The sequence below is a fragment of the Schistocerca nitens genome, chromosome 2, assembly GCF_023898315.1.
Source record: "Schistocerca nitens isolate TAMUIC-IGC-003100 chromosome 2, iqSchNite1.1, whole genome shotgun sequence".
Taxonomy (NCBI): Eukaryota; Metazoa; Arthropoda; class Insecta; order Orthoptera; family Acrididae; genus Schistocerca; species Schistocerca nitens.
In genome coordinates, this window is record NC_064615.1 from 367,041,524 (window position 1) to 367,062,096 (window position 20,573).

Sequence of the window (20,573 nt, forward strand, 5' to 3'; positions counted from 1 at the left end):
GAGCGTAGCAGTTTCCGTGGTGTAGCGGTTATAACGTCTGCCTAACACGCACAAGGTCCCCGGTTCGATTGCGGGCGGAAACAAGTTTTCGTCGCACTCAGCAAGACACTTGCTACGATCTCTACTGTGACCATTTAAATCAACTTCAAACGTTCCACCAGCAGGGTGCACATGGCTCAAATGAAACTGTTTCAGAACTGGTTGTCGGATTTAGCGCTGACTTGGAGGCCTGGAAATGCGCGAAACAGCCGCCGCCATGCGGTTTGTTAGCACACCGTTGTACAAAACGCAAGGGCTCGTCCGGGATTTGAACCCGGGACCTCCTGCACCCGAAGCAGGAATCATACCCCTAGACCAACGAGCCTGTTCGTTCCGAAAACACACTGCATGTGAATGACGCCACCGTTGATGGTCTCACCATGTACGGCTGCAGCTCACCCAGCGTTCTCTCTGGCTGTCGCGGTTGGATTGTTTTCATCGACTTCTTGTACTATAGGAACCTCACGAATCGGAGGGAGCTCGTAGCCGATGCCCTTGCTAACACAGAAGGAAAACTGTTGCTACCACGAGTCTCCGGGTGGCACATCAGACGAACCGTCGTTTCCGTGGTGTAGCGGTTATCACGTCTGCTTTACACGCAGAAGGTCCCCGGTTCGATCCCGGGCGGGAACACAACAATTTTAATCCGTATATCGGATTTCATTTCCGGGATGACCTCACGGATGCGTATGCAGAGACAATCAATGTCATATTCTAGATGGATAGGGCGTCATTTTACTGTCAAATACTGTTGCTCTCTTATTGCACCGGTATTTGGTAACTGAGAACGCCCCTAGCTCCATTATGGCTGGCAAAATATACAACCCGGTTCTTCAGGGCTACTTCAGGTGCGCTTCCTACTGGCTATCCTGAGCTCGCGCTACTCGCCTTGTCACGGCTGTGACAAAGTGTGAAGGTAACTAATAATGAGAAACTCTTAGCCACGCTCAGTCTTACGTCCCACCCATTGGTTGTTGCCGTCGCTAGTAAGATGAAGGTAGACTGTCGCACAATCAAGCTGAATCTCCACTCACGGTGCACATATTCCGCAAAGACAACCTTGTTTTCCGTTGCAAGAAAAATTACCGTCTGCCTTTCTACCGAATTCCACCTACGTACTTTACTGGTGCCGGATTCTTGTTATATCCACGTGATATAACAGGCGTCTTACTCTTCATTGAGGAGCTGCAACCGGGACTGAGTTCCACCTACTCTTCAGCACGGTCAAAATGGCAGGGCTCGTCCGGGATTTGAACCCGGGACCTCCTGCACCCAAAGCAGGAATCATACCCCTAGACCAACGAGCCACCTGCCCGCACCACTCAAGCTAATCACAAGTAGTGCATCTCCCAGGGAACACAAACTTTCACGTGAATTCGCAAGATAAGCGCTTTCTGCAGGCAGCACTCACCACTGATGAGAAGAATATTAAAGGCGCCGAATAAAAAGCGAAATAACTTCATCGAACTCTGCTTATGAACAGCCGGCAGTGCCTCAGTTTCCGTATGTGGTTTCTCAGGGTTAAGAGAAGGCGAATGCACTAAACAAAATAACATCGGGAAAGCAAGCACCAACTCATAATGAAAATATTGAAGAATATACTGCAAGCAAAACTTCCAGAAGACGAATACTGAAGACGCCACAGACAAAAGAATTATTCTATGCAGCAACGATCATCTAGGAAGCGTGAATTGCATGTGCCGCTCCACCACACAACTTCTTTTGATACTGTTTTACTTATTCTAAATTTTCATTACCTGATCGTCTCTAGAATACTGTGTGATTATCACGTGGTTTCCTCCTTCCAACAGCGATAGTGGTAAGTAAATCGACTACAAAATCTTTCAAAGTAGGTCAGACACCAAAAAAAAAAAAAAAAAAAAAATCGGAGCTGCGTGTAGCTCATGTCATTCTGCTTCAAAGGTAATTCAGCGGCTGGGAGTAGTGGCGTACTCCTGTAATCCAAGCTTCCGGGAGGCCGTTGTGTGGGAGAGATCTGGAAACAACTACAGATTCGGCCGTTTCACGAGCTCAGGAACGGCCGCGGTACTTTCATCGAGCTCTGCAGATCGACAGATGACAGTGTGGAAATTTCGGCAAGCGGTGGCTAAGGGTTAAGAGAAGCCGAACGCACTAAACACAAGAACGTCGGGAAACCGAAGCACGTAACTATAAGATTGCGGAATGCAGTGCAAAAGCAAAACTTCGAGAAGACCAACTCTGAAGCCATCGGCGCGCTAGGAGTTACTCCGCGCAGCAGCGATCATCTAGGAAGAGCGAGACGGGGGTGTCGCTCGACCACACAATAAATTTTTACTTAATCCAAATTTGCAATACCGGTTCGTCACTAGAATACTGCGCCTTGGTTCTTCCAAAAGCGATAGTAATAAGCACGTCGACTGCAGCGTCATTTAGGGTAGTGAGTCAGACATGGAGAGGATAAAAGGCGGGTGGAATGTGCAACGACAGGGGGCATTGCAGGGCGGGCGCCGACTCCTTGCGCTGTGGCGCCGGCGGCGGCCTGGAGGGGCTGGGGCTGCTGGTGCCTCCATGTAGAGCTGGCTGCCGCCGAGCCCAGGCGCCGTGCCGCTAACGAAGCGATCGCCTTTGGTGACATCTTTTGCAATAACGACTGCGCGAATCGACGGTATCTCGTAAGGAAAGAAAGAGCAGCAGATGCTGCTGAGGACTCTCCCTCGAGCGTTTCCGATGACTTCTTGAGCTCTTATTCGACATGGCATTCAGGCAGTCAAGGGTGCTGTCGATTGTTTCACACGAATGCGAAATACCGGCATTGTGCGTTTCCGCCGAGCCCAGGCGCCGTGCCGCTAACGAAGCGATCGCCTTTGGTGACATCTTTTGCAATAACGACTGCGCGAATCGACGGTATCTCGTAAGGAAAGAAAGAGCAGCAGATGCTGCTGAGGACTCTCCCTCGAGCGTTTCCGATGACTTCTTGAGCTCTTATTCGACATGGCATTCAGGCAGTCAAGGGTGCTGTCGATTGTTTCACACGAATGCGAAATACCGGCATTGTGCGTTTCCGCCGAGCCCAGGCACCGTGCCGCTAACGAAGCGATCGCCTTTGGTGACATCTTTTGCAATAACGACTGCGCGAATCGACGGTATCTCGTAAGGAAAGAAAGAGCAGCAGATGCTGCTGAGGACTCTCCCTCGAGCGTTTCCGATGACTTCTTGAGCTCTTATTCGACATGGCATTCAGGCAGTCAAGGGTGCTGTCGATTGTTTCACACGAATGCGAAATACCGGCATTGTGCGTTTCCGCAAAGTGATTTTTACGCCACAATGGCGATCGTCCTACAAGTTGTATCACATGTGGAGGGCAGAGCGTAGCAGTTTCCGTGGTGTAGCGGTTATAACGTCTGCCTAACACGCACAAGGTCCCCGGTTCGATTGCGGGCGGAAACAAGTTTTCGTCGCACTCAGCAAGACACTTGCTACGATCTCTACTGTGACCATTTAAATCAACTTCAAACGTTCCACCAGCAGGGTGCACATGGCTCAAATGAAACTGTTTCAGAACTGGTTGTCGGATTTAGCGCTGACTTGGAGGCCTGGAAATGCGCGAAACAGCCGCCGCCATGCGGTTTGTTAGCACACCGTTGTACAAAACGCAAGGGCTCGTCCGGGATTTGAACCCGGGACCTCCTGCACCCGAAGCAGGAATCATACCCCTAGACCAACGAGCCTGTTCGTTCCGAAAACACACTGCATGTGAATGACGCCACCGTTGATGGTCTCACCATGTACGGCTGCAGCTCACCCAGCGTTCTCTCTGGCTGTCGCGGTTGGATTGTTTTCATCGACTTCTTGTACTATAGGAACCTCACGAATCGGAGGGAGCTCGTAGCCGATGCCCTTGCTAACACAGAAGGAAAACTGTTGCTACCACGAGTCTCCGGGTGGCACATCAGACGAACCGTCGTTTCCGTGGTGTAGCGGTTATCACGTCTGCTTTACACGCAGAAGGTCCCCGGTTCGATCCCGGGCGGGAACACAACAATTTTAATCCGTATATCGGATTTCATTTCCGGGATGACCTCACGGATGCGTATGCAGAGACAATCAATGTCATATTCTAGATGGATAGGGCGTCATTTTACTGTCAAATACTGTTGCTCTCTTATTGCACCGGTATTTGGTAACTGAGAACGCCCCTAGCTCCATTATGGCTGGCAAAATATACAACCCGGTTCTTCAGGGCTACTTCAGGTGCGCTTCCTACTGGCTATCCTGAGCTCGCGCTACTCGCCTTGTCACGGCTGTGACAAAGTGTGAAGGTAACTAATAATGAGAAACTCTTAGCCACGCTCAGTCTTACGTCCCACCCATTGGTTGTTGCCGTCGCTAGTAAGATGAAGGTAGACTGTCGCACAATCAAGCTGAATCTCCACTCACGGTGCACATATTCCGCAAAGACAACCTTGTTTTCCGTTGCAAGAAAAATTACCGTCTGCCTTTCTACCGAATTCCACCTACGTACTTTACTGGTGCCGGATTCTTGTTATATCCACGTGATATAACAGGCGTCTTACTCTTCATTGAGGAGCTGCAACCGGGACTGAGTTCCACCTACTCTTCAGCACGGTCAAAATGGCAGGGCTCGTCCGGGATTTGAACCCGGGACCTCCTGCACCCAAAGCAGGAATCATACCCCTAGACCAACGAGCCACCTGCCCGCACCACTCAAGCTAATCACAAGTAGTGCATCTCCCAGGGAACACAAACTTTCACGTGAATTCGCAAGATAAGCGCTTTCTGCAGGCAGCACTCACCACTGATGAGAAGAATATTAAAGGCGCCGAATAAAAAGCGAAATAACTTCATCGAACTCTGCTTATGAACAGCCGGCAGTGCCTCAGTTTCCGTATGTGGTTTCTCAGGGTTAAGAGAAGGCGAATGCACTAAACAAAATAACATCGGGAAAGCAAGCACCAACTCATAATGAAAATATTGAAGAATATACTGCAAGCAAAACTTCCAGAAGACGAATACTGAAGACGCCACAGACAAAAGAATTATTCTATGCAGCAACGATCATCTAGGAAGCGTGAATTGCATGTGCCGCTCCACCACACAACTTCTTTTGATACTGTTTTACTTATTCTAAATTTTCATTACCTGATCGTCTCTAGAATACTGTGTGATTATCACGTGGTTTCCTCCTTCCAACAGCGATAGTGGTAAGTAAATCGACTACAAAATCTTTCAAAGTAGGTCAGACACCAAAAAAAAAAAAAAAAAAAAATCGGAGCTGCGTGTAGCTCATGTCATTCTGCTTCAAAGGTAATTCAGCGGCTGGGAGTAGTGGCGTACTCCTGTAATCCAAGCTTCCGGGAGGCCGTTGTGTGGGAGAGATCTGGAAACAACTACAGATTCGGCCGTTTCACGAGCTCAGGAACGGCCGCGGTACTTTCATCGAGCTCTGCAGATCGACAGATGACAGTGTGGAAATTTCGGCAAGCGGTGGCTAAGGGTTAAGAGAAGCCGAACGCACTAAACACAAGAACGTCGGGAAACCGAAGCACGTAACTATAAGATTGCGGAATGCAGTGCAAAAGCAAAACTTCGAGAAGACCAACTCTGAAGCCATCGGCGCGCTAGGAGTTACTCCGCGCAGCAGCGATCATCTAGGAAGAGCGAGACGGGGGTGTCGCTCGACCACACAATAAATTTTTACTTAATCCAAATTTGCAATACCGGTTCGTCACTAGAATACTGCGCCTTGGTTCTTCCAAAAGCGATAGTAATAAGCACGTCGACTGCAGCGTCATTTAGGGTAGTGAGTCAGACATGGAGAGGATAAAAGGCGGGTGGAATGTGCAACGACAGGGGGCATTGCAGGGCGGGCGCCGACTCCTTGCGCTGTGGCGCCGGCGGCGGCCTGGAGGGGCTGGGGCTGCTGGTGCCTCCATGTAGAGCTGGCTGCCGCCGAGCCCAGGCGCCGTGCCGCTAACGAAGCGATCGCCTTTGGTGACATCTTTTGCAATAACGACTGCGCGAATCGACGGTATCTCGTAAGGAAAGAAAGAGCAGCAGATGCTGCTGAGGACTCTCCCTCGAGCGTTTCCGATGACTTCTTGAGCTCTTATTCGACATGGCATTCAGGCAGTCAAGGGTGCTGTCGATTGTTTCACACGAATGCGAAATACCGGCATTGTGCGTTTCCGCCGAGCCCAGGCGCCGTGCCGCTAACGAAGCGATCGCCTTTGGTGACATCTTTTGCAATAACGACTGCGCGAATCGACGGTATCTCGTAAGGAAAGAAAGAGCAGCAGATGCTGCTGAGGACTCTCCCTCGAGCGTTTCCGATGACTTCTTGAGCTCTTATTCGACATGGCATTCAGGCAGTCAAGGGTGCTGTCGATTGTTTCACACGAATGCGAAATACCGGCATTGTGCGTTTCCGCCGAGCCCAGGCGCCGTGCCGCTAACGAAGCGATCGCCTTTGGTGACATCTTTTGCAATAACGACTGCGCGAATCGACGGTATCTCGTAAGGAAAGAAAGAGCAGCAGATGCTGCTGAGGACTCTCCCTCGAGCGTTTCCGATGACTTCTTGAGCTCTTATTCGACATGGCATTCAGGCAGTCAAGGGTGCTGTCGATTGTTTCACACGAATGCGAAATACCGGCATTGTGCGTTTCCGCAAAGTGATTTTTACGCCACAATGGCGATCGTCCTACAAGTTGTATCACATGTGGAGGGCAGAGCGTAGCAGTTTCCGTGGTGTAGCGGTTATAACGTCTGCCTAACACGCACAAGGTCCCCGGTTCGATTGCGGGCGGAAACAAGTTTTCGTCGCACTCAGCAAGACACTTGCTACGATCTCTACTGTGACCATTTAAATCAACTTCAAACGTTCCACCAGCAGGGTGCACATGGCTCAAATGAAACTGTTTCAGAACTGGTTGTCGGATTTAGCGCTGACTTGGAGGCCTGGAAATGCGCGAAACAGCCGCCGCCATGCGGTTTGTTAGCACACCGTTGTACAAAACGCAAGGGCTCGTCCGGGATTTGAACCCGGGACCTCCTGCACCCGAAGCAGGAATCATACCCCTAGACCAACGAGCCTGTTCGTTCCGAAAACACACTGCATGTGAATGACGCCACCGTTGATGGTCTCACCATGTACGGCTGCAGCTCACCCAGCGTTCTCTCTGGCTGTCGCGGTTGGATTGTTTTCATCGACTTCTTGTACTATAGGAACCTCACGAATCGGAGGGAGCTCGTAGCCGATGCCCTTGCTAACACAGAAGGAAAACTGTTGCTACCACGAGTCTCCGGGTGGCACATCAGACGAACCGTCGTTTCCGTGGTGTAGCGGTTATCACGTCTGCTTTACACGCAGAAGGTCCCCGGTTCGATCCCGGGCGGGAACACAACAATTTTAATCCGTATATCGGATTTCATTTCCGGGATGACCTCACGGATGCGTATGCAGAGACAATCAATGTCATATTCTAGATGGATAGGGCGTCATTTTACTGTCAAATACTGTTGCTCTCTTATTGCACCGGTATTTGGTAACTGAGAACGCCCCTAGCTCCATTATGGCTGGCAAAATATACAACCCGGTTCTTCAGGGCTACTTCAGGTGCGCTTCCTACTGGCTATCCTGAGCTCGCGCTACTCGCCTTGTCACGGCTGTGACAAAGTGTGAAGGTAACTAATAATGAGAAACTCTTAGCCACGCTCAGTCTTACGTCCCACCCATTGGTTGTTGCCGTCGCTAGTAAGATGAAGGTAGACTGTCGCACAATCAAGCTGAATCTCCACTCACGGTGCACATATTCCGCAAAGACAACCTTGTTTTCCGTTGCAAGAAAAATTACCGTCTGCCTTTCTACCGAATTCCACCTACGTACTTTACTGGTGCCGGATTCTTGTTATATCCACGTGATATAACAGGCGTCTTACTCTTCATTGAGGAGCTGCAACCGGGACTGAGTTCCACCTACTCTTCAGCACGGTCAAAATGGCAGGGCTCGTCCGGGATTTGAACCCGGGACCTCCTGCACCCAAAGCAGGAATCATACCCCTAGACCAACGAGCCACCTGCCCGCACCACTCAAGCTAATCACAAGTAGTGCATCTCCCAGGGAACACAAACTTTCACGTGAATTCGCAAGATAAGCGCTTTCTGCAGGCAGCACTCACCACTGATGAGAAGAATATTAAAGGCGCCGAATAAAAAGCGAAATAACTTCATCGAACTCTGCTTATGAACAGCCGGCAGTGCCTCAGTTTCCGTATGTGGTTTCTCAGGGTTAAGAGAAGGCGAATGCACTAAACAAAATAACATCGGGAAAGCAAGCACCAACTCATAATGAAAATATTGAAGAATATACTGCAAGCAAAACTTCCAGAAGACGAATACTGAAGACGCCACAGACAAAAGAATTATTCTATGCAGCAACGATCATCTAGGAAGCGTGAATTGCATGTGCCGCTCCACCACACAACTTCTTTTGATACTGTTTTACTTATTCTAAATTTTCATTACCTGATCGTCTCTAGAATACTGTGTGATTATCACGTGGTTTCCTCCTTCCAACAGCGATAGTGGTAAGTAAATCGACTACAAAATCTTTCAAAGTAGGTCAGACACCAAAAAAAAAAATCGGAGCTGCGTGTAGCTCATGTCATTCTGCTTCAAAGGTAATTCAGCGGCTGGGAGTAGTGGCGTACTCCTGTAATCCAAGCTTCCGGGAGGCCGTTGTGTGGGAGAGATCTGGAAACAACTACAGATTCGGCCGTTTCACGAGCTCAGGAACGGCCGCGGTACTTTCATCGAGCTCTGCAGATCGACAGATGACAGTGTGGAAATTTCGGCAAGCGGTGGCTAAGGGTTAAGAGAAGCCGAACGCACTAAACACAAGAACGTCGGGAAACCGAAGCACGTAACTATAAGATTGCGGAATGCAGTGCAAAAGCAAAACTTCGAGAAGACCAACTCTGAAGCCATCGGCGCGCTAGGAGTTACTCCGCGCAGCAGCGATCATCTAGGAAGAGCGAGACGGGGGTGTCGCTCGACCACACAATAAATTTTTACTTAATCCAAATTTGCAATACCGGTTCGTCACTAGAATACTGCGCCTTGGTTCTTCCAAAAGCGATAGTAATAAGCACGTCGACTGCAGCGTCATTTAGGGTAGTGAGTCAGACATGGAGAGGATAAAAGGCGGGTGGAATGTGCAACGACAGGGGGCATTGCAGGGCGGGCGCCGACTCCTTGCGCTGTGGCGCCGGCGGCGGCCTGGAGGGGCTGGGGCTGCTGGTGCCTCCATGTAGAGCTGCCGCCGAGCCCAGGCGCCGTGCCGCTAACGAAGCGATCGCCTCTGGTGACATCTTTTGCAATAACGACTGCGCGAATCGACGGTATCTCGTAAGGAAAGAAAGAGCAGCAGATGCTGCTGAGGACTCTCCCTCGAGCGTTTCCGATGACTTCTTGAGCTCTTATTCGACATGGCATTCAGGCAGTCAAGGGTGCTGTCGATTGTTTCACACGAATGCGAAATACCGGCATTGTGCGTTTCCGCAAAGTGATTTTTACGCCACAATGGCGATCGTCCTACAAGTTGTATCACATGTGGAGGGCAGAGCGTAGCAGTTTCCGTGGTGTAGCGGTTATAACGTCTGCCTAACACGCACAAGGTCCCCGGTTCGATTGCGGGCGGAAACAAGTTTTCGTCGCACTCAGCAAGACACTTGCTACGATCTCTACTGTGACCATTTAAATCAACTTCAAACGTTCCACCAGCAGGGTGCACATGGCTCAAATGAAACTGTTTCAGAACTGGTTGTCGGATTTAGCGCTGACTTGGAGGCCTGGAAATGCGCGAAACAGCCGCCGCCATGCGGTTTGTTAGCACACCGTTGTACAAAACGCAAGGGCTCGTCCGGGATTTGAACCCGGGACCTCCTGCACCCGAAGCAGGAATCATACCCCTAGACCAACGAGCCTGTTCGTTCCGAAAACACACTGCATGTGAATGACGCCACCGTTGATGGTCTCACCATGTACGGCTGCAGCTCACCCAGCGTTCTCTCTGGCTGTCGCGGTTGGATTGTTTTCATCGACTTCTTGTACTATAGGAACCTCACGAATCGGAGGGAGCTCGTAGCCGATGCCCTTGCTAACACAGAAGGAAAACTGTTGCTACCACGAGTCTCCGGGTGGCACATCAGACGAACCGTCGTTTCCGTGGTGTAGCGGTTATCACGTCTGCTTTACACGCAGAGGGTCCCCGGTTCGATCCCGGGCGGGAACACAACAATTTTAATCCGTATATCGGATTTCATTTCCGGGATGACCTCACGGATGCGTATGCAGAGACAATCAATGTCATATTCTAGATGGATAGGGCGTCATTTTACTGTCAAATACTGTTGCTCTCTTATTGCACCGGTATTTGGTAACTGAGAACGCCCCTAGCTCCATTATGGCTGGCAAAATATACAACCCGGTTCTTCAGGGCTACTTCAGGTGCGCTTCCTACTGGCTATCCTGAGCTCGCGCTACTCGCCTTGTCACGGCTGTGACAAAGTGTGAAGGTAACTAATAATGAGAAACTCTTAGCCACGCTCAGTCTTACGTCCCACCCATTGGTTGTTGCCGTCGCTAGTAAGATGAAGGTAGACTGTCGCACAATCAAGCTGAATCTCCACTCACGGTGCACATATTCCGCAAAGACAACCTTGTTTTCCGTTGCAAGAAAAATTACCGTCTGCCTTTCTACCGAATTCCACCTACGTACTTTACTGGTGCCGGATTCTTGTTATATCCACGTGATATAACAGGCGTCTTACTCTTCATTGAGGAGCTGCAACCGGGACTGAGTTCCACCTACTCTTCAGCACGGTCAAAATGGCAGGGCTCGTCCGGGATTTGAACCCGGGACCTCCTGCACCCAAAGCAGGAATCATACCCCTAGACCAACGAGCCACCTGCCCGCACCACTCAAGCTAATCACAAGTAGTGCATCTCCCAGGGAACACAAACTTTCACGTGAATTCGCAAGATAAGCGCTTTCTGCAGGCAGCACTCACCACTGATGAGAAGAATATTAAAGGCGCCGAATAAAAAGCGAAATAACTTCATCGAACTCTGCTTATGAACAGCCGGCAGTGCCTCAGTTTCCGTATGTGGTTTCTCAGGGTTAAGAGAAGGCGAATGCACTAAACAAAATAACATCGGGAAAGCAAGCACCAACTCATAATGAAAATATTGAAGAATATACTGCAAGCAAAACTTCCAGAAGACGAATACTGAAGACGCCACAGACAAAAGAATTATTCTATGCAGCAACGATCATCTAGGAAGCGTGAATTGCATGTGCCGCTCCACCACACAACTTCTTTTGATACTGTTTTACTTATTCTAAATTTTCATTACCTGATCGTCTCTAGAATACTGTGTGATTATCACGTGGTTTCCTCCTTCCAACAGCGATAGTGGTAAGTAAATCGACTACAAAATCTTTCAAAGTAGGTCAGACACCAAAAAAAAAAAAAAAAAAAATCGGAGCTGCGTGTAGCTCATGTCATTCTGCTTCAAAGGTAATTCAGCGGCTGGGAGTAGTGGCGTACTCCTGTAATCCAAGCTTCCGGGAGGCCGTTGTGTGGGAGAGATCTGGAAACAACTACAGATTCGGCCGTTTCACGAGCTCAGGAACGGCCGCGGTACTTTCATCGAGCTCTGCAGATCGACAGATGACAGTGTGGAAATTTCGGCAAGCGGTGGCTAAGGGTTAAGAGAAGCCGAACGCACTAAACACAAGAACGTCGGGAAACCGAAGCACGTAACTATAAGATTGCGGAATGCAGTGCAAAAGCAAAACTTCGAGAAGACCAACTCTGAAGCCATCGGCGCGCTAGGAGTTACTCCGCGCAGCAGCGATCATCTAGGAAGAGCGAGACGGGGGTGTCGCTCGACCACACAATAAATTTTTACTTAATCCAAATTTGCAATACCGGTTCGTCACTAGAATACTGCGCCTTGGTTCTTCCAAAAGCGATAGTAATAAGCACGTCGACTGCAGCGTCATTTAGGGTAGTGAGTCAGACATGGAGAGGATAAAAGGCGGGTGGAATGTGCAACGACAGGGGGCATTGCAGGGCGGGCGCCGACTCCTTGCGCTGTGGCGCCGGCGGCGGCCTGGAGGGGCTGGGGCTGCTGGTGCCTCCATGTAGAGCTGCCGCCGAGCCCAGGCGCCGTGCCGCTAACGAAGCGATCGCCTTTGGTGACATCTTTTGCAATAACGACTGCGCGAATCGACGGTATCTCGTAAGGAAAGAAAGAGCAGCAGATGCTGCTGAGGACTCTCCCTCGAGCGTTTCCGATGACTTCTTGAGCTCTTATTCGACATGGCATTCAGGCAGTCAAGGGTGCTGTCGATTGTTTCACACGAATGCGAAATACCGGCATTGTGCGTTTCCGCCGAGCCCAGGCGCCGTGCCGCTAACGAAGCGATCGCCTTTGGTGACATCTTTTGCAATAACGACTGCGCGAATCGACGGTATCTCGTAAGGAAAGAAAGAGCAGCAGATGCTGCTGAGGACTCTCCCTCGAGCGTTTCCGATGACTTCTTGAGCTCTTATTCGACATGGCATTCAGGCAGTCAAGGGTGCTGTCGATTGTTTCACACGAATGCGAAATACCGGCATTGTGCGTTTCCGCAAAGTGATTTTTACGCCACAATGGCGATCGTCCTACAAGTTGTATCACATGTGGAGGGCAGAGCGTAGCAGTTTCCGTGGTGTAGCGGTTATAACGTCTGCCTAACACGCACAAGGTCCCCGGTTCGATTGCGGGCGGAAACAAGTTTTCGTCGCACTCAGCAAGACACTTGCTACGATCTCTACTGTGACCATTTAAATCAACTTCAAACGTTCCACCAGCAGGGTGCACATGGCTCAAATGAAACTGTTTCAGAACTGGTTGTCGGATTTAGCGCTGACTTGGAGGCCTGGAAATGCGCGAAACAGCCGCCGCCATGCGGTTTGTTAGCACACCGTTGTACAAAACGCAAGGGCTCGTCCGGGATTTGAACCCGGGACCTCCTGCACCCGAAGCAGGAATCATACCCCTAGACCAACGAGCCTGTTCGTTCCGAAAACACACTGCATGTGAATGACGCCACCGTTGATGGTCTCACCATGTACGGCTGCAGCTCACCCAGCGTTCTCTCTGGCTGTCGCGGTTGGATTGTTTTCATCGACTTCTTGTACTATAGGAACCTCACGAATCGGAGGGAGCTCGTAGCCGATGCCCTTGCTAACACAGAAGGAAAACTGTTGCTACCACGAGTCTCCGGGTGGCACATCAGACGAACCGTCGTTTCCGTGGTGTAGCGGTTATCACGTCTGCTTTACACGCAGAAGGTCCCCGGTTCGATCCCGGGCGGGAACACAACAATTTTAATCCGTATATCGGATTTCATTTCCGGGATGACCTCACGGATGCGTATGCAGAGACAATCAATGTCATATTCTAGATGGATAGGGCGTCATTTTACTGTCAAATACTGTTGCTCTCTTATTGCACCGGTATTTGGTAACTGAGAACGCCCCTAGCTCCATTATGGCTGGCAAAATATACAACCCGGTTCTTCAGGGCTACTTCAGGTGCGCTTCCTACTGGCTATCCTGAGCTCGCGCTACTCGCCTTGTCACGGCTGTGACAAAGTGTGAAGGTAACTAATAATGAGAAACTCTTAGCCACGCTCAGTCTTACGTCCCACCCATTGGTTGTTGCCGTCGCTAGTAAGATGAAGGTAGACTGTCGCACAATCAAGCTGAATCTCCACTCACGGTGCACATATTCCGCAAAGACAACCTTGTTTTCCGTTGCAAGAAAAATTACCGTCTGCCTTTCTACCGAATTCCACCTACGTACTTTACTGGTGCCGGATTCTTGTTATATCCACGTGATATAACAGGCGTCTTACTCTTCATTGAGGAGCTGCAACCGGGACTGAGTTCCACCTACTCTTCAGCACGGTCAAAATGGCAGGGCTCGTCCGGGATTTGAACCCGGGACCTCCTGCACCCAAAGCAGGAATCATACCCCTAGACCAACGAGCCACCTGCCCGCACCACTCAAGCTAATCACAAGTAGTGCATCTCCCAGGGAACACAAACTTTCACGTGAATTCGCAAGATAAGCGCTTTCTGCAGGCAGCACTCACCACTGATGAGAAGAATATTAAAGGCGCCGAATAAAAAGCGAAATAACTTCATCGAACTCTGCTTATGAACAGCCGGCAGTGCCTCAGTTTCCGTATGTGGTTTCTCAGGGTTAAGAGAAGGCGAATGCACTAAACAAAATAACATCGGGAAAGCAAGCACCAACTCATAATGAAAATATTGAAGAATATACTGCAAGCAAAACTTCCAGAAGACGAATACTGAAGACGCCACAGACAAAAGAATTATTCTATGCAGCAACGATCATCTAGGAAGCGTGAATTGCATGTGCCGCTCCACCACACAACTTCTTTTGATACTGTTTTACTTATTCTAAATTTTCATTACCTGATCGTCTCTAGAATACTGTGTGATTATCACGTGGTTTCCTCCTTCCAACAGCGATAGTGGTAAGTAAATCGACTACAAAATCTTTCAAAGTAGGTCAGACACCAAAAAAAAAAAAAAAAAAAAAAAAAAAAATCGGAGCTGCGTGTAGCTCATGTCATTCTGCTTCAAAGGTAATTCAGCGGCTGGGAGTAGTGGCGTACTCCTGTAATCCAAGCTTCCGGGAGGCCGTTGTGTGGGAGAGATCTGGAAACAACTACAGATTCGGCCGTTTCACGAGCTCAGGAACGGCCGCGGTACTTTCATCGAGCTCTGCAGATCGACAGATGACAGTGTGGAAATTTCGGCAAGCGGTGGCTAAGGGTTAAGAGAAGCCGAACGCACTAAACACAAGAACGTCGGGAAACCGAAGCACGTAACTATAAGATTGCGGAATGCAGTGCAAAAGCAAAACTTCGAGAAGACCAACTCTGAAGCCATCGGCGCGCTAGGAGTTACTCCGCGCAGCAGCGATCATCTAGGAAGAGCGAGACGGGGGTGTCGCTCGACCACACAATAAATTTTTACTTAATCCAAATTTGCAATACCGGTTCGTCACTAGAATACTGCGCCTTGGTTCTTCCAAAAGCGATAGTAATAAGCACGTCGACTGCAGCGTCATTTAGGGTAGTGAGTCAGACATGGAGAGGATAAAAGGCGGGTGGAATGTGCAACGACAGGGGGCATTGCAGGGCGGGCGCCGACTCCTTGCGCTGTGGCGCCGGCGGCGGCCTGGAGGGGCTGGGGCTGCTGGTGCCTCCATGTAGAGCTGCCGCCGAGCCCAGGCGCCGTGCCGCTAACGAAGCGATCGCCTCTGGTGACATCTTTTGCAATAACGACTGCGCGAATCGACGGTATCTCGTAAGGAAAGAAAGAGCAGCAGATGCTGCTGAGGACTCTCCCTCGAGCGTTTCCGATGACTTCTTGAGCTCTTATTCGACATGGCATTCAGGCAGTCAAGGGTGCTGTCGATTGTTTCACACGAATGCGAAATACCGGCATTGTGCGTTTCCGCCGAGCCCAGGCGCCGTGCCGCTAACGAAGCGATCGCCTTTGGTGACATCTTTTGCAATAACGACTGCGCGAATCGACGGTATCTCGTAAGGAAAGAAAGAGCAGCAGATGCTGCTGAGGACTCTCCCTCGAGCGTTTCCGATGACTTCTTGAGCTCTTATTCGACATGGCATTCAGGCAGTCAAGGGTGCTGTCGATTGTTTCACACGAATGCGAAATACCGGCATTGTGCGTTTCCGCCGAGCCCAGGCGCCGTGCCGCTAACGAAGCGATCGCCTTTGGTGACATCTTTTGCAATAACGACTGCGCGAATCGACGGTATCTCGTAAGGAAAGAAAGAGCAGCAGATGCTGCTGAGGACTCTCCCTCGAGCGTTTCCGATGACTTCTTGAGCTCTTATTCGACATGGCATTCAGGCAGTCAAGGGTGCTGTCGATTGTTTCACACGAATGCGAAATACCGGCATTGTGCGTTTCCGCCGAGCCCAGGCGCCGTGCCGCTAACGAAGCGATCGCCTTTGGTGACATCTTTTGCAATAACGACTGCGCGAATCGACGGTATCTCGTAAGGAAAGAAAGAGCAGCAGATGCTGCTGAGGACTCTCCCTCGAGCGTTTCCGATGACTTCTTGAGCTCTTATTCGACATGGCATTCAGGCAGTCAAGGGTGCTGTCGATTGTTTCACACGAATGCGAAATACCGGCATTGTGCGTTTCCGCAAAGTGATTTTTACGCCACAATGGCGATCGTCCTACAAGTTGTATCACATGTGGAGGGCAGAGCGTAGCAGTTTCCGTGGTGTAGCGGTTATAACGTCTGCCTAACACGCACAAGGTCCCCGGTTCGATTGCGGGCGGAAACAAGTTTTCGTCGCACTCAGCAAGACACTTGCTACGATCTCTACTGTGACCATTTAAATCAACTTCAAACGTTCCACCAGCAGGGTGCACATGGCTCAAATGAAACTGTTTCAGAACTGGTTGTCGGATTTAGCGCTGACTTGGAGGCCTGGAAATGCGCGAAACAGCCGCCGCCATGCGGTTTGTTAGCACACCGTTGTACAAAACGCAAGGGCTCGTCCGGGATTTGAACCCGGGACCTCCTGCACCCGAAGCAGGAATCATACCCCTACACCAACGAGCCTGTTCGTTCCGAAAACACACTGCATGTGAATGACGCCACCGTTGATGGTCTCACCATGTACGGCTGCAGCTCACCCAGCGTTCTCTCTGGCTGTCGCGGTTGGATTGTTTTCATCGACTTCTTGTACTATAGGAACCTCACGAATCGGAGGGAGCTCGTAGCCGATGCCCTTGCTAACACAGAAGGAAAACTGTTGCTACCACGAGTCTCCGGGTGGCACATCAGACGAACCGTCGTTTCCGTGGTGTAGCGGTTATCACGTCTGCTTTACACGCAGAAGGTCCCCGGTTCGATCCCGGGCGGGAACACAACAATTTTAATCCGTATATCGGATTTCATTTCCGGGATGACCTCACGGATGCGTATGCAGAGACAATCAATGTCATATTCTAGATGGATAGGGCGTCATTTTACTGTCAAATACTGTTGCTCTCTTATTGCACCGGTATTTGGTAACTGAGAACGCCCCTAGCTCCATTATGGCTGGCAAAATATACAACCCGGTTCTTCAGGGCTACTTCAGGTGCGCTTCCTACTGGCTATCCTGAGCTCGCGCTACTCGCCTTGTCACGGCTGTGACAAAGTGTGAAGGTAACTAATAATGAGAAACTCTTAGCCACGCTCAGTCTTACGTCCCACCCATTGGTTGTTGCCGTCGCTAGTAAGATGAAGGTAGACTGTCGCACAATCAAGCTGAATCTCCACTCACGGTGCACATATTCCGCAAAGACAACCTTGTTTTCCGTTGCAAGAAAAATTACCGTCTGCCTTTCTACCGAATTCCACCTACGTACTTTACTGGTGCCGGATTCTTGTTATATCCACGTGATATAACAGGCGTCTTACTCTTCATTGAGGAGCTGCAACCGGGACTGAGTTCCACCTACTCTTCAGCACGGTCAAAATGGCAGGGCTCGTCCGGGATTTGAACCCGGGACCTCCTGCACCCAAAGCAGGAATCATACCCCTAGACCAACGAGCCACCTGCCCACACCACTCAAGCTAATCACAAGTAGTGCATCTCCCAGGGAACACAAACTTTCACGTGAATTCGCAAGATAAGCGCTTTCTGCAGGCAGCACTCACCACTGATGAGAAGAATATTAAAGGCGCCGAATAAAAAGCGAAATAACTTCATCGAACTCTGCTTATGAACAGCCGGCAGTGCCTCAGTTTCCGTATGTGGTTTCTCAGGGTTAAGAGAAGGCGAATGCACTAAACAAAATAACATCGGGAAAGCAAGCACCAACTCATAATGAAAATATTGAAGAATATACTGCAAGCAAAACTTCCAGAAGACGAATACTGAAGACGCCACAGACAAAAGAATTATTCTATGCAGCAACGATCATCTAGGAAGCGTGAATTGCATGTGCCGCTCCACCACACAACTTCTTTTGATACTGTTTTACTTATTCTAAATTTTCATTACCTGATCGTCTCTAGAATACTGTGTGATTATCACGTGGTTTCCTCCTTCCAACAGCGATAGTGGTAAGTAAATCGACTACAAAATCTTTCAAAGTAGGTCAGACACCAAAAAAAAAAAAAAAAAAAAAAATCGGAGCTGCGTGTAGCTCATGTCATTCTGCTTCAAAGGTAATTCAGCGGCTGGGAGTAGTGGCGTACTCCTGTAATCCAAGCTTCCGGGAGGCCGTTGTGTGGGAGAGATCTGGAAACAACTACAGATTCGGCCGTTTCACGAGCTCAGGAACGGCCGCGGTACTTTCATCGAGCGCTGCGGATCGACAGATGACAGTGTGGAAATTTCGGCAAGCGGTGGCTAAGGGTTAAGAGAAGCCGAACGCACTAAACACAAGAACGTCGGGAAACCGAAGCACGTAACTATAAGATTGCGGAATGCAGTGCAAAAGCAAAACTTCGAGAAGACCAACTCTGAAGCCATCGGCGCGCTAGGAGTTACTCCGCGCAGCAGCGATCATCTAGGAAGAGCGAGACGGGGGTGTCGCTCGACCACACAATAAATTTTTACTTAATCCAAATTTGCAATACCGGTTCGTCACTAGAATACTGCGCCTTGGTTCTTCCAAAAGCGATAGTAATAAGCACGTCGACTGCAGCGTCATTTAGGGTAGTGAGTCAGACATGGAGAGGATAAAAGGCGGGTGGAATGTGCAACGACAGGGGGCATTGCAGGGCGGGCGCCGACTCCTTGCGCTGTGGCGCCGGCGGCGGCCTGGAGGGGCTGGGGCTGCTGGTGCCTCCATGTAGAGCTGCCGCCGAGCCCAGGCGCCGTGCCGCTAACGAAGCGATCGCCTTTGGTGACATCTTTTGCAATAACGACTGCGCGAATCGACGGTATCTCGTAAGGAAAGAAAGAGCAGCAGATGCTGCTGAGGACTCTCCCTCGAGCGTTTCCGATGACTTCTTGAGCTCTTATTCGACATGGCATTCAGGCAGTCAAGGGTGCTGTCGATTGTTTCACACGAATGCGAAATACCGGCATTGTGCGTTTCCGCCGAGCCCAGGCGCCGTGCCGCTAACGAAGCGATCGCCTTTGGTGACATCTTTTGCAATAACGACTGCGCGAATCGACGGTATCTCGTAAGGAAAGAAAGAGCAGCAGATGCTGCTGAGGACTCTCCCTCGAGCGTTTCCGATGACTTCTTGAGCTCTTATTCGACATGGCATTCAGGCAGTCAAGGGTGCTGTCGATTGTTTCACACGAATGCGAAATACCGGCATTGTGCGTTTCCGCAAAGTGATTTTTACGCCACAATGGCGATCGTCCTACAAGTTGTATCACATGTGGAGGGCAGAGCGTAGCAGTTTCCGTGGTGTAGCGGTTATAACGTCTGCCTAACACGCACAAGGTCCCCGGTTCGATTGCGGGCGGAAACAAGTTTTCGTCGCACTCAGCAAGACACTTGCTACGATCTCTACTGTGACCATTTAAATCAACTTCAAACGTTCCACCAGCAGGGTGCACATGGCTCAAATGAAACTGTTTCAGAACTGGTTGTCGGATTTAGCGCTGACTTGGAGGCCTGGAAATGCGCGAAACAGCCGCCGCCATGCGGTTTGTTAGCACACCGTTGTACAAAACGCAAGGGCTCGTCCGGGATTTGAACCCGGGACCTCCTGCACCCGAAGCAGGAATCATACCCCTAGACCAACGAGCCTGTTCGTTCCGAAAACACACTGCATGTGAATGACGCCACCGTTGATGGTCTCACCATGTACGGCTGCAGCTCACCCAGCGTTCTCTCTGGCTGTCGCGGTTGGATTGTTTTCATCGACTTCTTGTACTATAGGAACCTCACGAATCGGAGGGAGCTCGTAGCCGATGCCCTTGCTAACACAGAAGGAAAACTGTTGCTACCACGAGTCTCCGGGTGGCACATCAGACGAACCGTCGTTTCCGTGGTGTAGCGGTTATCACGTCTGCTTTACACGCAGAAGGTCCCCGGTTCGATCCCGGGCGGGAACACAACAATTTTAATCCGTATATCGGATTTCATTTCCGGGATGACCTCACGGATGCGTATGCAGAGACAATCAATGTCATATTCTAGATGGATAGGGCGTCATTTTACTGTCAAATACTGTTGCTCTCTTATTGCACCGGTATTTGGTAACTGAGAACGCCCCTAGCTCCATTATGGCTGGCAAAATATACAACCCGGTTCTTCAGGGCTACTTCAGGTGCGCTTCCTACTGGCTATCCTGAGCTCGCGCTACTCGCCTTGTCACGGCTGTGACAAAGTGTGAAGGTAACTAATAATGAGAAACTCTTAGCCACGCTCAGTCTTACGTCCCA

The 20,573-nt window shown here is 50.1% G+C and overlaps 20 non-coding genes across 20 annotated transcripts; 7 read left to right on the plus strand and 13 right to left on the minus strand.

Annotated features, from left to right (window-relative positions):
• Positions 1-292: 292 nt before the first annotated feature.
• Trnap-cgg (transfer RNA proline (anticodon CGG)) lies at positions 293-364 on the minus strand. The gene has a single exon. It is a non-coding gene; the product is annotated as a tRNA-Pro (tRNA).
• Positions 365-599: 235 nt separating this feature from the next.
• On the plus strand, positions 600-672 carry Trnav-uac (transfer RNA valine (anticodon UAC)). The gene has a single exon. It is a non-coding gene; the product is annotated as a tRNA-Val (tRNA).
• A 602-nt stretch (positions 673-1,274) lies between these two features.
• Positions 1,275-1,346, minus strand: Trnap-ugg (transfer RNA proline (anticodon UGG)). Its single transcript has one exon. It is a non-coding gene; the product is annotated as a tRNA-Pro (tRNA).
• Positions 1,347-3,677: 2,331 nt separating this feature from the next.
• Positions 3,678-3,749, minus strand: Trnap-cgg (transfer RNA proline (anticodon CGG)). Its single transcript has one exon. It is a non-coding gene; the product is annotated as a tRNA-Pro (tRNA).
• A 235-nt stretch (positions 3,750-3,984) lies between these two features.
• On the plus strand, positions 3,985-4,057 carry Trnav-uac (transfer RNA valine (anticodon UAC)). The gene has a single exon. It is a non-coding gene; the product is annotated as a tRNA-Val (tRNA).
• Positions 4,058-4,659: 602 nt separating this feature from the next.
• On the minus strand, positions 4,660-4,731 carry Trnap-ugg (transfer RNA proline (anticodon UGG)). Its single transcript has one exon. It is a non-coding gene; the product is annotated as a tRNA-Pro (tRNA).
• A 2,330-nt stretch (positions 4,732-7,061) lies between these two features.
• Trnap-cgg (transfer RNA proline (anticodon CGG)) lies at positions 7,062-7,133 on the minus strand. Its single transcript has one exon. It is a non-coding gene; the product is annotated as a tRNA-Pro (tRNA).
• A 235-nt stretch (positions 7,134-7,368) lies between these two features.
• On the plus strand, positions 7,369-7,441 carry Trnav-uac (transfer RNA valine (anticodon UAC)). Its single transcript has one exon. It is a non-coding gene; the product is annotated as a tRNA-Val (tRNA).
• A 602-nt stretch (positions 7,442-8,043) lies between these two features.
• Trnap-ugg (transfer RNA proline (anticodon UGG)) lies at positions 8,044-8,115 on the minus strand. The gene has a single exon. It is a non-coding gene; the product is annotated as a tRNA-Pro (tRNA).
• A 1,838-nt stretch (positions 8,116-9,953) lies between these two features.
• Trnap-cgg (transfer RNA proline (anticodon CGG)) lies at positions 9,954-10,025 on the minus strand. The gene has a single exon. It is a non-coding gene; the product is annotated as a tRNA-Pro (tRNA).
• A 235-nt stretch (positions 10,026-10,260) lies between these two features.
• Positions 10,261-10,333, plus strand: Trnav-uac (transfer RNA valine (anticodon UAC)). The gene has a single exon. It is a non-coding gene; the product is annotated as a tRNA-Val (tRNA).
• Positions 10,334-10,935: 602 nt separating this feature from the next.
• On the minus strand, positions 10,936-11,007 carry Trnap-ugg (transfer RNA proline (anticodon UGG)). Its single transcript has one exon. It is a non-coding gene; the product is annotated as a tRNA-Pro (tRNA).
• A 2,086-nt stretch (positions 11,008-13,093) lies between these two features.
• On the minus strand, positions 13,094-13,165 carry Trnap-cgg (transfer RNA proline (anticodon CGG)). Its single transcript has one exon. It is a non-coding gene; the product is annotated as a tRNA-Pro (tRNA).
• Positions 13,166-13,400: 235 nt separating this feature from the next.
• On the plus strand, positions 13,401-13,473 carry Trnav-uac (transfer RNA valine (anticodon UAC)). The gene has a single exon. It is a non-coding gene; the product is annotated as a tRNA-Val (tRNA).
• A 602-nt stretch (positions 13,474-14,075) lies between these two features.
• On the minus strand, positions 14,076-14,147 carry Trnap-ugg (transfer RNA proline (anticodon UGG)). The gene has a single exon. It is a non-coding gene; the product is annotated as a tRNA-Pro (tRNA).
• A 2,573-nt stretch (positions 14,148-16,720) lies between these two features.
• On the minus strand, positions 16,721-16,792 carry Trnap-cgg (transfer RNA proline (anticodon CGG)). The gene has a single exon. It is a non-coding gene; the product is annotated as a tRNA-Pro (tRNA).
• A 235-nt stretch (positions 16,793-17,027) lies between these two features.
• Trnav-uac (transfer RNA valine (anticodon UAC)) lies at positions 17,028-17,100 on the plus strand. The gene has a single exon. It is a non-coding gene; the product is annotated as a tRNA-Val (tRNA).
• A 602-nt stretch (positions 17,101-17,702) lies between these two features.
• On the minus strand, positions 17,703-17,774 carry Trnap-ugg (transfer RNA proline (anticodon UGG)). The gene has a single exon. It is a non-coding gene; the product is annotated as a tRNA-Pro (tRNA).
• A 2,089-nt stretch (positions 17,775-19,863) lies between these two features.
• Positions 19,864-19,935, minus strand: Trnap-cgg (transfer RNA proline (anticodon CGG)). Its single transcript has one exon. It is a non-coding gene; the product is annotated as a tRNA-Pro (tRNA).
• A 235-nt stretch (positions 19,936-20,170) lies between these two features.
• On the plus strand, positions 20,171-20,243 carry Trnav-uac (transfer RNA valine (anticodon UAC)). Its single transcript has one exon. It is a non-coding gene; the product is annotated as a tRNA-Val (tRNA).
• The last annotated feature ends 330 nt before the right edge of the window (positions 20,244-20,573 follow it).